Source organism: Drosophila willistoni (assembly GCF_018902025.1).
Source record: "Drosophila willistoni isolate 14030-0811.24 chromosome 2R unlocalized genomic scaffold, UCI_dwil_1.1 Seg200, whole genome shotgun sequence".
NCBI classification, from domain to species: Eukaryota; Metazoa; Arthropoda; class Insecta; order Diptera; family Drosophilidae; genus Drosophila; species Drosophila willistoni.
The window spans coordinates 6,648,350-6,662,406 of NW_025814051.1; positions in this window are offsets into that span (position 1 = coordinate 6,648,350).

Below are 14,057 nucleotides of genomic sequence, written 5' to 3' on the forward strand. Positions count from 1 at the left end.
TCGGTGTATGTGTGTGTCGTCTAGGCCTACTTAAATAAGTATGTGCATACATATGTATGTATTCTGTAGTCTTTCTTTTTTTTTAGTATATCAAATTGTTTTGCGGCTTATCGCTAAAACACTACGACTAAAAGAAAGATAGAGGGACGTTGGGACTGCAAACTGTAGTGAATTGTTAAAGGTGAGGGGCAAGACAAAAGTCTCGTTTATTGCAATGTAAAAACCACAAAAAATTATATTCTTTACGATGGTTATTGTTATTGTTGCTAGTGGTTTTTTTTTTGTTGTTGTAATTTTGTCTACTGATTAAAAACGCTCTCTCTCAATGCAATTTGAGTACAATAATCAAAAGATAAGACGCCCGCATTTTACATATATCATTTCTATGTCAATGTATGTATTGTATGTCATTTATTTAATTATTTATCGCATCGTATTTAGTTTAGTTAATTTTAGTTATTGGCAATTTTGGAAATATTTTTAATTTATTTTACAAGGATTTGAAAAAGACAAACGGCACGCGCGACACTTGGTCTTTGTCACTTAAATTCCACCCACGCACCTGCTCCGCTTGAAATTAACAACAACACTTTTTTCTCTATCGGAAGCGGTTAACAAAAGGTTACTTAATTCTAATCTATCAGAATTGTTTCAAAAATGAACAATTTTTAAAACTTTTGGATTTTACCGACACGAAATAACGCACGTCCGCTCAGTTTGAAATTAACGACAACACAAAAAAAAAAAAACAACAAAATAAACGAAAACAACGGTGGTTCGTAGCGAACTTTTAGCGATAACACAAAGCCGGTTAACTCATACTCTTCACATGAGTATGTGTATTTAAATGATTAAATTATTAAAATGATGTCATATATTTTTTTTGATAATAATTCTTGATTCTCGGATTCTGCCATATTCTATGACATCTTTAAAGGTGTATTTATTCGAATCTCCCATAACATTTTGGAATGAATGAATTGAAAGTTTAAAATTTAAATAATAAACATAATCGTCAAAAATAATCTATTTTCATGAACATTGCCTAAATTGGGTCTTAAAGATGTCAAAGCCTAGAGAATATATTGACGCATGATTTAAAGAAGTGAAAGTCGGTTAAAGTTGTTTTCTAAATTGTTTTTAAATGTATGTTTTGTTAAATTAAATGAGAGAAAAACGAAAGTCCAATGAATCCATTCGAATTGAATTCAAATGATTGATCTACGTATGTTACTGTGACATAATATTGTATAAGAAATCCTTACGTTATAGACAAAAACTACCCCCAAATTTGTTATGAGTTAATAAGTAAAAAGTAAGGAAGGAGTCGAAATGCTTTAAATAGTGAACCTCTACGAATACCCTTCCGAACCACAATGAACTCCTTGAAACCACGTCGAACTCGAGCCATTTAGGCCGAACATGCAACAAAAGAGTGAAACAGCGAGCAATTGATGCCAACGTCATACGAATGAGGTGAACTGCAACCGATGAGGCCAACTCCAACATGTTCGCACGTTATACTCCCTTAAAAGAGAAAATTTGGCATAAAGAGATAGCGGCTGATTTATACACATAGAGAAACTGGTGGAAAATTGAAAGAGATTTGCTTATTTTTTAGGCGTCTAGTTTTAAACAACTTTTTTTAACCATTTTAAATAAAGTAGTTTTTAAAAATTTTAATGAAGTACTTATAAGAACATAATTATGTGGTGAATTTCGAGAGTCTGTTTACAGATTCTGTTAATGCCAACTTCTAACAGCTGATGTTACAAATTTGAATACTCCACCCGTTCTTTTATTTATTTAGAATCTTTGACTTTTGTCATCACCCTTGGGATGCATTTCATGATTCTGTATTGTTTTTGTTTTCGTTTTCCACCCTTGTTATGTTTTTTTTTCTTTGTTCGTTTCCTGACCAGCCTCTACGTTTATTTTCTTCGTCAAAAAAAAAGGAGCAACAAAAAACAAACTTGTTAAACCGGTTTTCAAATAAAAATAAATACATACATTGCCTATTTGCTCGCAGCTAAAATCAGCTGTTTCGTCGAATTATCGTGAAAAGTAAAAACTAGTTGCGTATATATACGCAACTATTAAAATATGCATTGCACATGCAATTTGCAACAAAAAATAATTGAAAGTCGTTTCAATGTTCAAGCTGGCTTTTAAAATTAACTGTTGAGATATTAAATGGTGTTGCCACTTTATTAAAGTTATGCACAAATTTTTGCTAACTATATTTTATGAAAATTATTTTATACAACATTTTCATAAACTAAAATTATCTATTAATTTCACTTTTGTTAACTTGATGATTTGTGATTAAATTGGTGACTTACTTTTATTTAAAATTATTGACATTAAGCGATATTTAATCGATATGTTTTATTTGGGGCTGCCACATACCGGCTCACTTTTTACTCACTTACGACTCACTCAGCACAGTGGCGCACTCATTTCAAAATAAAACAAAAAAATATATACTTAAAAAACAGTATGTGAAAAATATTTAATACTTTTAATATATGGAACATAAAAAATGACAAAAATTAACAGTTGTTTCGAACTTAATTCTTTTTTGATTTTTATTTCACAGTGCCTCCATCTATTCGCCAAGTGTGACCATAAAAACTGAATTTAAAATACCAGGAAAGAAGACAACATGGTCACTCACAAACAACAACAGTTAGAGTGAGAGAGTGAGAGGGACAAAAGTTCGGATTGTAAATTTTTCATGACAATTTCAATAACAATTTGATAAACAAATTGGCAAAAAAAAAGCCAAATTTGAGTGCTAACACATTCGCGTGAGTAAAATACAAAGTGTTTAATATAATTTTTCTGCCCAACAATGCAATTATGATGAAATCGAGTGACCATAAAAAAACAAATACAAATTACGTTTGGATGTCTTTTTATTTTCTTTTGGTGTCTTCTCTGGGGCGAAAGAAGGAGAGTGAGTGAGTGAGTATGTGTGTGCGTGTGCGTGTGTGTGTGTGGGGGAGAAAGAGAGAGCGAGAGAAAACATATTTTTCTTCGTTGCTCTGCAGGGATTACGATTACAGTTTTTATGCTGCAATATGTGTATATGTAGAAATATGTATGCGTGTCTGTGCCCGTGCATATGTGTGCCTGTGTGTGTTTGCATGTATGGATGTGGCCTGCGCGCCATTAATTGAACAAGAAGAAAAAAAATACGTAAATAATGCAAACAATTATAAATACACACAATAAAATGAAAATGTTTATTGTGTTTTGAAAATACTTGAATAGTTGGCTCTAAAAAAAACACACACACACACACTTACACAGATTTTCTGCTCATTCTTCTTCTTCTACATTGCCCACTTGAAGAGATGCTGCTGTGTCGCAGCATCGTCGCTCTGTCATTATTACAGGTGCGGACCTTGAAAGTGCATTTGTTGCGGCTTGCCCGCTCCCCTTCCTCTCCCCCCACCCCCACACACACTTTAGTTTTCTTTCTTGCATTTCATTTAAACTTGATTAGTCATTTAAAGATTAAGCATCCATTGCACATTTTTCCTATGATTAATCCACAAAACTAAATAATAGGTAAAATATTTTCTTCACATATTGTTAACTTTGCTAATGACTCACAAGTGGGAGAGAGAAGGATGGAAAAGGGTGTCGGTGTAAATGTAGGTGTTAATTATTTTAGTCAATTCCGTTGTCGGGAAAACCAAAAAGCGGAAATAGTTTTAAAAGCCTTAACAAAGATCGCAAAGAGACCGATTCCAATTGGGAAAAACTTGTTGATTGCAGAAAGTTCTTACTGGAAACTACAAACATGTGTATCCTATAAGAAATCGATTAAATTTAACTAAATCTTAGTTGCATAACTAAATAAAATGTTACCGAGTCTCTATCTATTAGACGTCTAGCTTGTCATATTAATAGAAAACTAATCAAAAATAAATTTTCCCATTTCTTTCCATTCAAAAAAAACAAAGAACCAAAAAAAAATCACAAATCGATCGATTTCGACGCAATTTCTTAGAAATTTATTTATTTCATTTTATTATTAATAATTTATTTATTATTTCGCCTATACAGCTGCATTTTCTATTACGTCGAGTCCAATTGTTTATATTGGTATTGAGAGTGGGCGCTTATCTACGCTACGCTACGTTTTTTTATGGCGTCTTTTTCTTTCGCTTCGTTATCAGCGGCCCATAGACAGGGAAGAGAAACGAAAGAGTGTGTGTGTTGTGTGAAAGAGAGAGTGGGAGGAAGAGTGAGTGCGGCTGTCAGGGCTACTTGAAGAATATAAACAAAATACAAAAGTAAAAAGTTACCTACATCTTTTTTAGGCCCACATATCGTACTCAGGATACCCTGTAACAAGCAGAGAAAGCTTTATAAACTGTCTCTTCTCTTCACAATTCTTAGATTATACATACATACATATGTATGTATATATGTGTATATATTTGTATTTGATTTACCGTTATCTCTATTGTGGGAAAGGGTAAAAAAAAATGCATTTGAAATCAATTGACGACGCCATCGTTTGGTTAGGCTCTTCTCTTCTTGGGTCAGTTTTTCCTTTGTCGAAGGTAACTGAAGCGCAACTACATACACACACACCCTCACACCCATACACACATGCACACGAATGTGTATTTGCATGTATGCATGTGTTCTTGTGCTCAATTCCCACTTTTGTGCGTTATTATTGAAGGTGTATTTAATACTTTTTTTGCGGTTTGGCGCTAATTTACAATGATATATTTGTCGCACATTGTAAAACAAATCAATAGAGAGTAGAAACTGAAAATGTTTAGTTATGTATATGTATTTATTTATAACAATTTTGTCTCTTTTTTTGACCAAATTGGGCGACAATGATTGTTGTTTTTCGGTGTATTTTAATTTTACTTATTATATTAAAACACATATATAAACTAAATTGAAACTTGAGTATATGAAAGAAAACCTTACAGCGATATTTAATTCAATTATCTGTCAACTTTGCAAAATTTATAATTTCGTCAAGTTTTTATGATTTTTTTAATATTTTTATTTTTATTAAATACCTAAAACATATAAAAAGGGCAAAAAAAAAAAACTCAATTCAAAACTTAAGGCTTCTCAGCGCAGGAATTTATTTTAGACACTTGGTTTCTTGGTGAAAATATTTTAAAATTGTTTGTAGAATGCGAATCTAGTGGACTATGACTTTTTTTTTGCTCCATAGAATTGACTTTTTCTGAAAATAATTAATAGAAAAGAGTTTTAAGAAATGATCAATCATTCTTTTGTAGGATATAAGATCTAAGGTTAAGATATAAGAATAATTAACTGCCTACAATACATATTTTCAAACATTAATTACGTCTATTATAGTTTGGTTTTTCTTTTTGTCACTTTGCTGAAATGTCATGTATAATATACTGGCACAATTTATCACTAAATTGTCAATCCTTTGAGTAGATTTCCTGTAAGCGTGATAGACAGTAGGAAATGTTGATCCAAAAATGAGGTTCCGATTTTTTTGCTATGCATAATTAGTTGCACAGATGTAATATAAAAACAGAAAGCCTGTAGCTAAAGCTGTCGTACCCTATACTAATATATTAATGTGTACTTTTGGTTTTTCTATATTTCAAAAGGGGATTTTCCTCCTTGCCTTTCTTACTCTACCTCTCTTCTTTTCTTTCGAATGTCAAATAACTTTGATTTACATTGATTTTTGGGGTAAGCGAAAATTCCCATTCTCCCCAATCGCAATAAACCATATAGTATTGGCCATAAATCATCATAAGCTAAAGCGCTAGAAGTTCTTTTTGTTGCTGTGAGCATTATGGCTCTCGCTTGATTGGTAAGTTTAGTTGAAATGTTGACGCCCCCAACATGAAGTTGCTTAAAGTTTAAAGTTTCCCTATTTTACATACACCCACAAAAACAAAATCCACCTACAACTATAGATTGTTAGTTATGGTACTATGATTTTTTTGTTTTCTAATTTATGTTGCATATTGTTTATTTTTTGGGTTTTTTTTTCTTTTTTTTACTACGCCTTTCCGCACCGCTTCTAACCATGAGAATTGATTGCCAATTCAAATTTGCCAGGCTGCGAAATTAAGTGCGCAAAGTCAATATTTCAATTTGCACATGATGGAGAGGGAAACAAAATTATGAAAAGCATTTTGGCAAATTTGCATATGGCAGTAACCTGAGACTTGTTGGGCCTACGCACCAACTTTTGGCTAAAATCATTTTTAATATACTCACTCCAGTAAAAGAGTATATTTACTTTTTAAGAATCTTTAATGATTTTCCATTAGTTTAAGCTTGAAAAAATGCCAAAAATATATACGAAATTAATTTCATTTCTTTTATAGAATTATCTTTTAATTTAACTAATTACGTCTTTTTATTTTGTTAAGGAATTTATCCTATTTTTATTTCATTCGTGGTAGTAAAAACCAAAGTATTTTATTTTTGGAATACGGATAGGAACTGTTTTCTTACCAGTTTTATATATATAGGCAAGATATTGTCTAATATTTTTGTTTAATGTTTAATCTAATGTTTCTCAAGTTATTACTATATATGTATGTATATAGGAGCCGAGAAAATCCGAACTTAAGTTCGAATATTGAAAACGTCAAAAGTTCGTGACGTGTTACACAAAACTCTTAAAAAACAAATTTTGTTTCTATCATAGATGAAATTTTCTTAGATGAATTTTACTCCTGATTAGATTACATTTTCTTAGTTAAAGACTTAACTGTTATATGTTCCGACCAAGCTTACATAAGACCAGTTTAGAACAAACCAATAAATTGTCTCTATAGGGCCTGAAAAAATACCAAGTTCTTTCATCTCTGACAAGTCTATTAAAATTGTAATGTTATAAAACTTCAAGCCTAGAACCAGTTGGGAATTACAATGCAGCTCCATAATTATTGTAGTTAAAACAGTTTTGCTTATTTGAGAATATTTTCAATGAACATTATTGCATTATCTCTGTATACAACATTTTAAGGACCAAAATATTCTCGAGGACGAACCAAAACACATTGAAATTAAAAATGATTCATATATTTGGCCATATTTAGTCAATATCATGACTTATGCACTTTTTTAGTCTCTCCAAACGCTTCTGATTGATCGAGCTCAACAAAGAGTGTAGACATTTCGGCCAACTCTTTGAATTGGCAACCATCAAATGAGACTCAAGTGGTTTAAAGGCAAAAATTTATTTTCCATTGCTTGCCACATAATTATGTTATTAATTGGATTTATGCGCAGTTTGTGCAACATGCAATATTTTTGAATATTTTTTTTTTTTTGCTGCAAGTATAAACCAAAATTGTATGCTTTTCCCCCTCCCCTCCACCGAATTATCCCCGCTTAATCGATGTCCCCGACTGGTCTTATCTTGCCGTCAACTATTTTTAGATCTATCGAAAGCGTGATTTACGCTTTTCAGTTTGTTTTTTTTTTTTGCTTGTTTTGTTTGGCAGTGGGCGGCTTTCCTCTTGTTATTTTATGATATCCATATAAATATTGCTCTATTCGATTCAACTCTTTATTGTTGCTGCTTTTGTTGATCTTCTTGTCGCGATAATCCCTATGCTCGCGCAATGGTAATAAAATGACAAAAATAAAATAAAATAAAACAAAAAATTGTCAACACGAAATTGAACTTATTTTTAGACCCTGGCGCAATAGGGATTTTCGATTTTTTTCTTTTTTATTATTTATTTTTGATTATAATACCAAACGGGAACAACTTTATGAAAAAAGAAAAAAATTATGTGCCCTGTTAGAGCGCGTTAGGAAGATGTTTATCATACTTTGGTCATGGATTTTTTTCTATCTACGAATTACCCTAACAATTGAGTCAATGAAAACTGTTTGGGAGAACAAAACGAATTTCAAAATACTCTTTGTGGTAAGAAATGCTTAAGAAAAAGTAAGGTAATTCTTTCTATTGGGAAATTAGCATCTAAAAACTCTCCCAAACTCTATATTAACCCCAATTTTTAAAATCGTAGACATTTTTTGAATGTTAACCCAAAGTTTTGAAACCAAGGCTATTTTTTGAACGTAAGAGTTAGGTAAAGTCTTGGAAACTCTATATTAATCCAGAGTTTTGAAATCGAGGACAATTTTTGAACGTCTGAATGTAATTAAGATCAACTATCTTGGGTTCAAATGTCAAAAAGATAAATTCGTTTCAAAATCTCCATTGATTGCTTATTTTGCTAGTAGAAAAATTGAATATACCCTTTTCATATGATATATACTCTATATTTTAAACCAAGCAGCCATTAAAAATTGAAGCAAATGGCAACTAAAAGAGACAAACTGCTCTAAAAAACTTATGAAAACGCAACTTTAAACTGTAATAAAGTGGGAAATTACAGCGCATAAATCTCTGTCGCTAAACTGTCAATGGGAACGAGGAATGGTAGTCGGGTTAGGTCGATGAGGAGATGGAGGAGTGAGCTTGGAGTAGCACTAGCTACGGCAATAAGCAGACATAGAGTCAACACCCACACACATACACACACACTCAGACAAACTTCTCTTGAATGAATTAGTCCATAACTAGAGTTTACAGTTTGAGAGCTACCGTACATCAGAAATGCTTATAGCACTTCCCTTGCATATTAAATAAAAAAGAAAACCAATTTGAAGAGAGTAGGAGCTCCAAAAGGTGTAGGCAGGAATATGATAGTATTATGTAGAAGAAGACGAAGAAGTTGTTGACGATGATGATGATGATGATGGAGGAGGAGTAGAAGTCGGAGGGTCGGAGGAGTTGTTGCCTGCCACACAAGTGGCATAAAACCTCTTCTACATTAAAGTTTGTGTTGCGGTTGGCGGCCTCCTCCTGTTCAAGCATTCAATGTGCGCACACACATCAAGTTGCGGCCACTTGGCGCTTCATTGTCCATATAAAACTAATAATTATTGCATTTAAAATCTAATAAATTTTTGCATTGACAAGGCGGAGTTGCAAAACAAACAAAAAATCGTGCTGTTGATCAGCCGCTCCTATTTTAAATGGTGTGTGTACATAGATAGTCATCAAAGTACGACTATTATATAGAAACCGACGGCACAAATATCAATTATAATTATTTAAATGGGGGAAGCAATATTGTCTGATAATCCACCTTCTTTTCTATTATCTCCTTAGAGAACTATCTATTCTGTATTATTTCAATGAGGAAATGCCACATAAATGATAATAGTGTGACCTCTTAAACTGAGGTCTAGGTCTTCACCGGCTAGATATAGTTGATGATATAACTTAACTTTTCATTTATATTTGTATTTTATTCTTTAAATCGATGAAGATTACCAAATATTTGAGTATGTGCCGAATTTGTTCTGTTTTTCCTAAGCTTTTTCTTCGGTCTACCTTAACTTAATTGGATTAAAAGATCTCAAAAATCTCACTAAATTTCACCATTTCCAAATAAAGAATATAAATGTGTAAACTAATTACAGAAAAGTATGAAAAGTGATATTTTAACTTGTTCTTTACTATACCTATTAAGTTATAGATGGAATATCTAGAAATAGCTAAAAAGTTTTAATTTAAATATCATTTGGGAGAAGAGGAGATCAAAAAAAAAAAACTCTAAATTTTACATAAGGTGCCTAAATAGTGAGAATTTCATCCCACATCTTATCCATCATTTGGAATACAGATTAATAGAAATCTCTTTGAGTCGTTTTGTTGACTAAAAAATGGTTATTATCATGCTTGATCAAAAACAAACTGAAAAATGTTTCTTCCATATGCTCAACGAACTAGAGAAGATGAAGACGCATATGACGCAACTCCCTTCTAAAAGGAGTTGAAAGTGATTAAAAGAAGGGATACTTAAAGGACCCATGGCTAGGAAATGATTCTAAAAGGAGTCGAAAGTGATTAAAAGAAGGGATACTTAAAGGAGTCATGGCTAGGAAGTCGTTCTCTTCCTTGAAAGGTGTCATTTATAATCAAAAAACGAACTTATTTATGACGATTTTATTTATTCTACTCTATTTTTCAGAAAGAGAGTACGAAAAAAGTTCATATATGATCAGAAGTTGTCTTAAATGCTCTTTGATCAATCCAGAGAAGGAAACGAAAGATGTTATGGATTTCCTTTGCTTCTCTAATCCCAAATTAACGTCATGCGGCTTTAAGTTCTTTTAGTGATCTCTTTACTTGGCATTTGTCTCTAGTGACAATGTTGAACCTAACTTGCCCAACGATCGATAAACTGCAAAAACATTTTGACCATAATCGTTGGTACTTGTCATTGTTTCTGTCGCTACTTACTTAATAGGTTTGATCTGTGTGTGTGTGTGCGTGTTAAATACATGTAATTAGCCATGTTTGTGCCGTTTAATCCATTCCGCTGTACTTCTTCTCCTTGGACTGGAACTTGGAGGCAGCCAAAGCCTCGCGATACCTTTTCTAAGAATTCTCCGCACACACACAACACAAACACACACGTTTTTTGAGGCGCCACTCGGCATTGGTAGGCAAAGAGCACGTTTAACCCGCAAGCAAGCAACTAGCAGACCCATTGCCAGGAGAAGAGTAGAAAGGAAAAGGCGTACGTAGTTGCGCATACTCCACATATTTATGGCTATTTAAGCCACCGAACGAGTCAACGCGAGAGGAGCACACACACGTACAAGTTTTGTTTTTACTACTTGTGGATACTGCTGGATGCTGTTTTGTTTTGGTCGTCGTCGTCGATCGTCATCGTTGATCTTTGTTGTGGTCTTTCATTGCACTGCATCCCAGTGCATTGGCATTGATTGGCAGTTCAACATGCAACAATTGTTGCATGTACAGGCGTCGACGATGACGGCGGCAATTGTGCGTTCCTGTTTTGACAAAGTACGACGCGAATGCACTCAAATCTGTTGCATTCTCCCAGGTACGGGATCGGATTAGCTAGCTACCGAGCAACCGACCAACTGGTAGTAAAAACCACTAACAATAATAAGTCAATAAAGTTATAAATCTTTATTTACTATAGTTAGTATTTTTATGATGTCATGATACTTAAAGAGATAATCGATTAGATTAAGTGTCTTAAGAGTATATCATTATACAGAATACTCTGCTTTTAAAGTGAAAAGAGGTTTATGTGTGAATTTGTAACCGAAAATCGAAGAACGAATAAAAAATAGATAATGATTAAACTTCATATTTTGCGCAAAAAACGCTAAGAAAAAATTCAAAGCTAATTTGTAATGGGACATCTGGACATGGAAATTCATTGTAAAACTGATTTATGTTTATATATGATTCCGATCAAGATCAAAAGGAAAATTGATTTATGATATATTTCACAAAAAGGAAAAACGAAATAGCGATGTTGAAATTCCAAAAAATTTTAAGAAAGCAAAACTAGAGGAAAACTTTAAAAATTAATCGAATTGAAAATCAATTAATACCTTTAGCGTATATGAAAAGTGTCCTTAAATTAAAAATCTTTAAGTAAAAATCTGAAGCTAAAGCAAAAAATTGATACTTTTAGGACGAGTGGTTCTGTGGTTTGGGGTTTCACATGGGTTAGACAGCAATATTATGTTTAAGCTTTTAACTACTTTGTCCTTTTGGTCTAATTGTAAGAATAGTTTAGAAAAGGTGAAACAGACACTAAGAAATAATTGTTTGTCCTTAAAAAACAATTGATTTGGTTAAGAATAGAATTGGTTATATAACTCTTTCGGATCTTTATACCGATCTAAACAATATATATGTACAATAATATTAGAAGCCACACTCTTTAAAAAAAATTAAGGCAGTCTTTGGTATCATGACTGGAAAATCTAACTCAAGATCAATACTCCATTATCACTCTAAAGTTCTATAGTCCGGCCCTGGTTTTTATATTGAAAAGTTCACTTTCTGTTGTCACATGTTTGGCGTGCTTTTAGTTTATTACCAATTGTCAAGAGTTACCCTTTTTTCCCTTCTTTACTTTAATTTAATTGGACTGAACTGGCAATTTGATATGAAATTTCTACATTTTCAGTTAGTCAGCAGAACTGTAGAAACCTTTCCCAATTACATGACAAATGCGTGAGATTTTGCAATTACCATGGCAATTATTTGCAATTTGAATTGGGCAAAGGATTCGTATTTTTGTTGTTATTGTTGAAGTTTGCACTTTGGCACGTGCACCCAAGTGTGGGTGAGGGTGTCTGTGGAGGTGTGGGTGTGTGTGTAGCTATAATTTGCATGTATAAAATTTTATTGTTATTTTGTTTTGTGACTTTTTACATATCTCCTTCCCCTAATCGTTCAGCATAATTATGTATTTGCTGCTGGTTTCTATTTGCTTCGTTGTTTCGCCTTCTTTTTTTTGTTTTTGTTTTTACGACAACTGTGTGTAATGTTACCCATGTTGGCAATAAACTTGCATTTAGTAGTGTTAAACACGCAATAAAAACTGAAAAAGGAAAGCACACTCATACACACACACACCATCATACATACACACTACTTTTTGACAAAGGGCGCCAATTTAAGCAACTTCTCCATATGTTTTCTACATCATTTACTATACAGCTGATTATTCTAAGCGAGAATTCAAATTTTTTAAGAAAATTTTACAACATTTTCATTTGTGGTTTGCGGTTTGATTGAGAGAGAGAGAAAGACAGAGAGCTACGGAAAAACCTTCACACGTTTCTGTTCACGTGCACAGACGCACAGTCATTCCCCGATAGAGAGCATTTATTTACAATAACAATTGTTTTGGTTTTTTTTGTCTTTGTAAATGCCTCCACCCGCCTCCTCGAACGCCATCACAACGTAGATAAAGCCCCACACACACACACACACACAGACACCAGAAGAATACGTCACTCAGCAAGTATGATCCGTAAGAGAGAGGTGAAAGAGAGCGAGAGTTAGAGACCAGGGCTGAATAGGCCAACTATCGTTAGGATAGAGGAAAGAAACATAATAACCAACTTTTTAATCAAGGATATAATACAGACTGACCCTTCTTTAGAATAGAAAACGAATCTAAGTGAATTTCCGTAATAATGAAACTATTCTTAGTGTATTTTGATATCATTGAAACATTCATATAGTGAAGTTTTCAGTAACAGTCTTTTTTGATCTTCATCAAAAAAATTTTAAGGGAACCTATTTTCTTTCTATCTTTCATTTTGAAGTTATAAATTTCTCTAGGATAAGAAAAGAATGTTCCATTATAAGCAATTTCGTCATTGAAATATCGCATGAAAAGTCATAATTTTATCAAAAATAAATAATTGATAAAGTGGAACGGGTATAAAGTTAAATATCATGATATTGCCAAGCCAAGTTTTAAGAATATTTTAAAACAAAAAATATATTTAAGAAGTTGGAGATTTTAGAAAAATTGTCGGTTTATGAAGTTTCTATATAATGCACATTATCGCCGGTCCTGTATATAGGCAGAAACCCAATTTAAATAATAGTTTCATTAAAAATTGTCCCAAAGCGAAAATAAAATATATGTTAAGCATGGATATAGAGATGGGTGTCCCTTTAGACTCCTCAGAAGTTCCCCCGGATAAGAAATAAAACATTTTATTCAAATTAAGTCATTTGATGTTCTGATCTTACAATCGGAAGTTTAGCAACCGCTAATAGCGTTAAGTTGTCACTATCGAATCCTAAATTGGTCTATAAGAGATATAAATCCGCTTTGAACCGGCGCTAATCAAGTTCGGTAATTTGCTTGTTAATTTTCATGTCGTGTTGGCAAAAATTTAAACCACTTTTAAAGTGTTTTTTACTATTCCTACAAGCTTAAAATTTATATCACTTTGTCAATGTTATCATATGTCTTGTCTTTAAAATAAAAGACTACAAGCATTAGTTTTAACTAAATTTTAATCACGTCACAAAGTTTTTTTAAAAATAGGATTGAAATCCTAGATAAACTATCTAAAAAGCAAGGCGAATGAACAATTTAAAGTGGAAATATAGGCAAAAGCAGACTTTAACTTTGATACCAACAAATTTTTGTGGACTTGATATAATAAAATGCTCATTACTC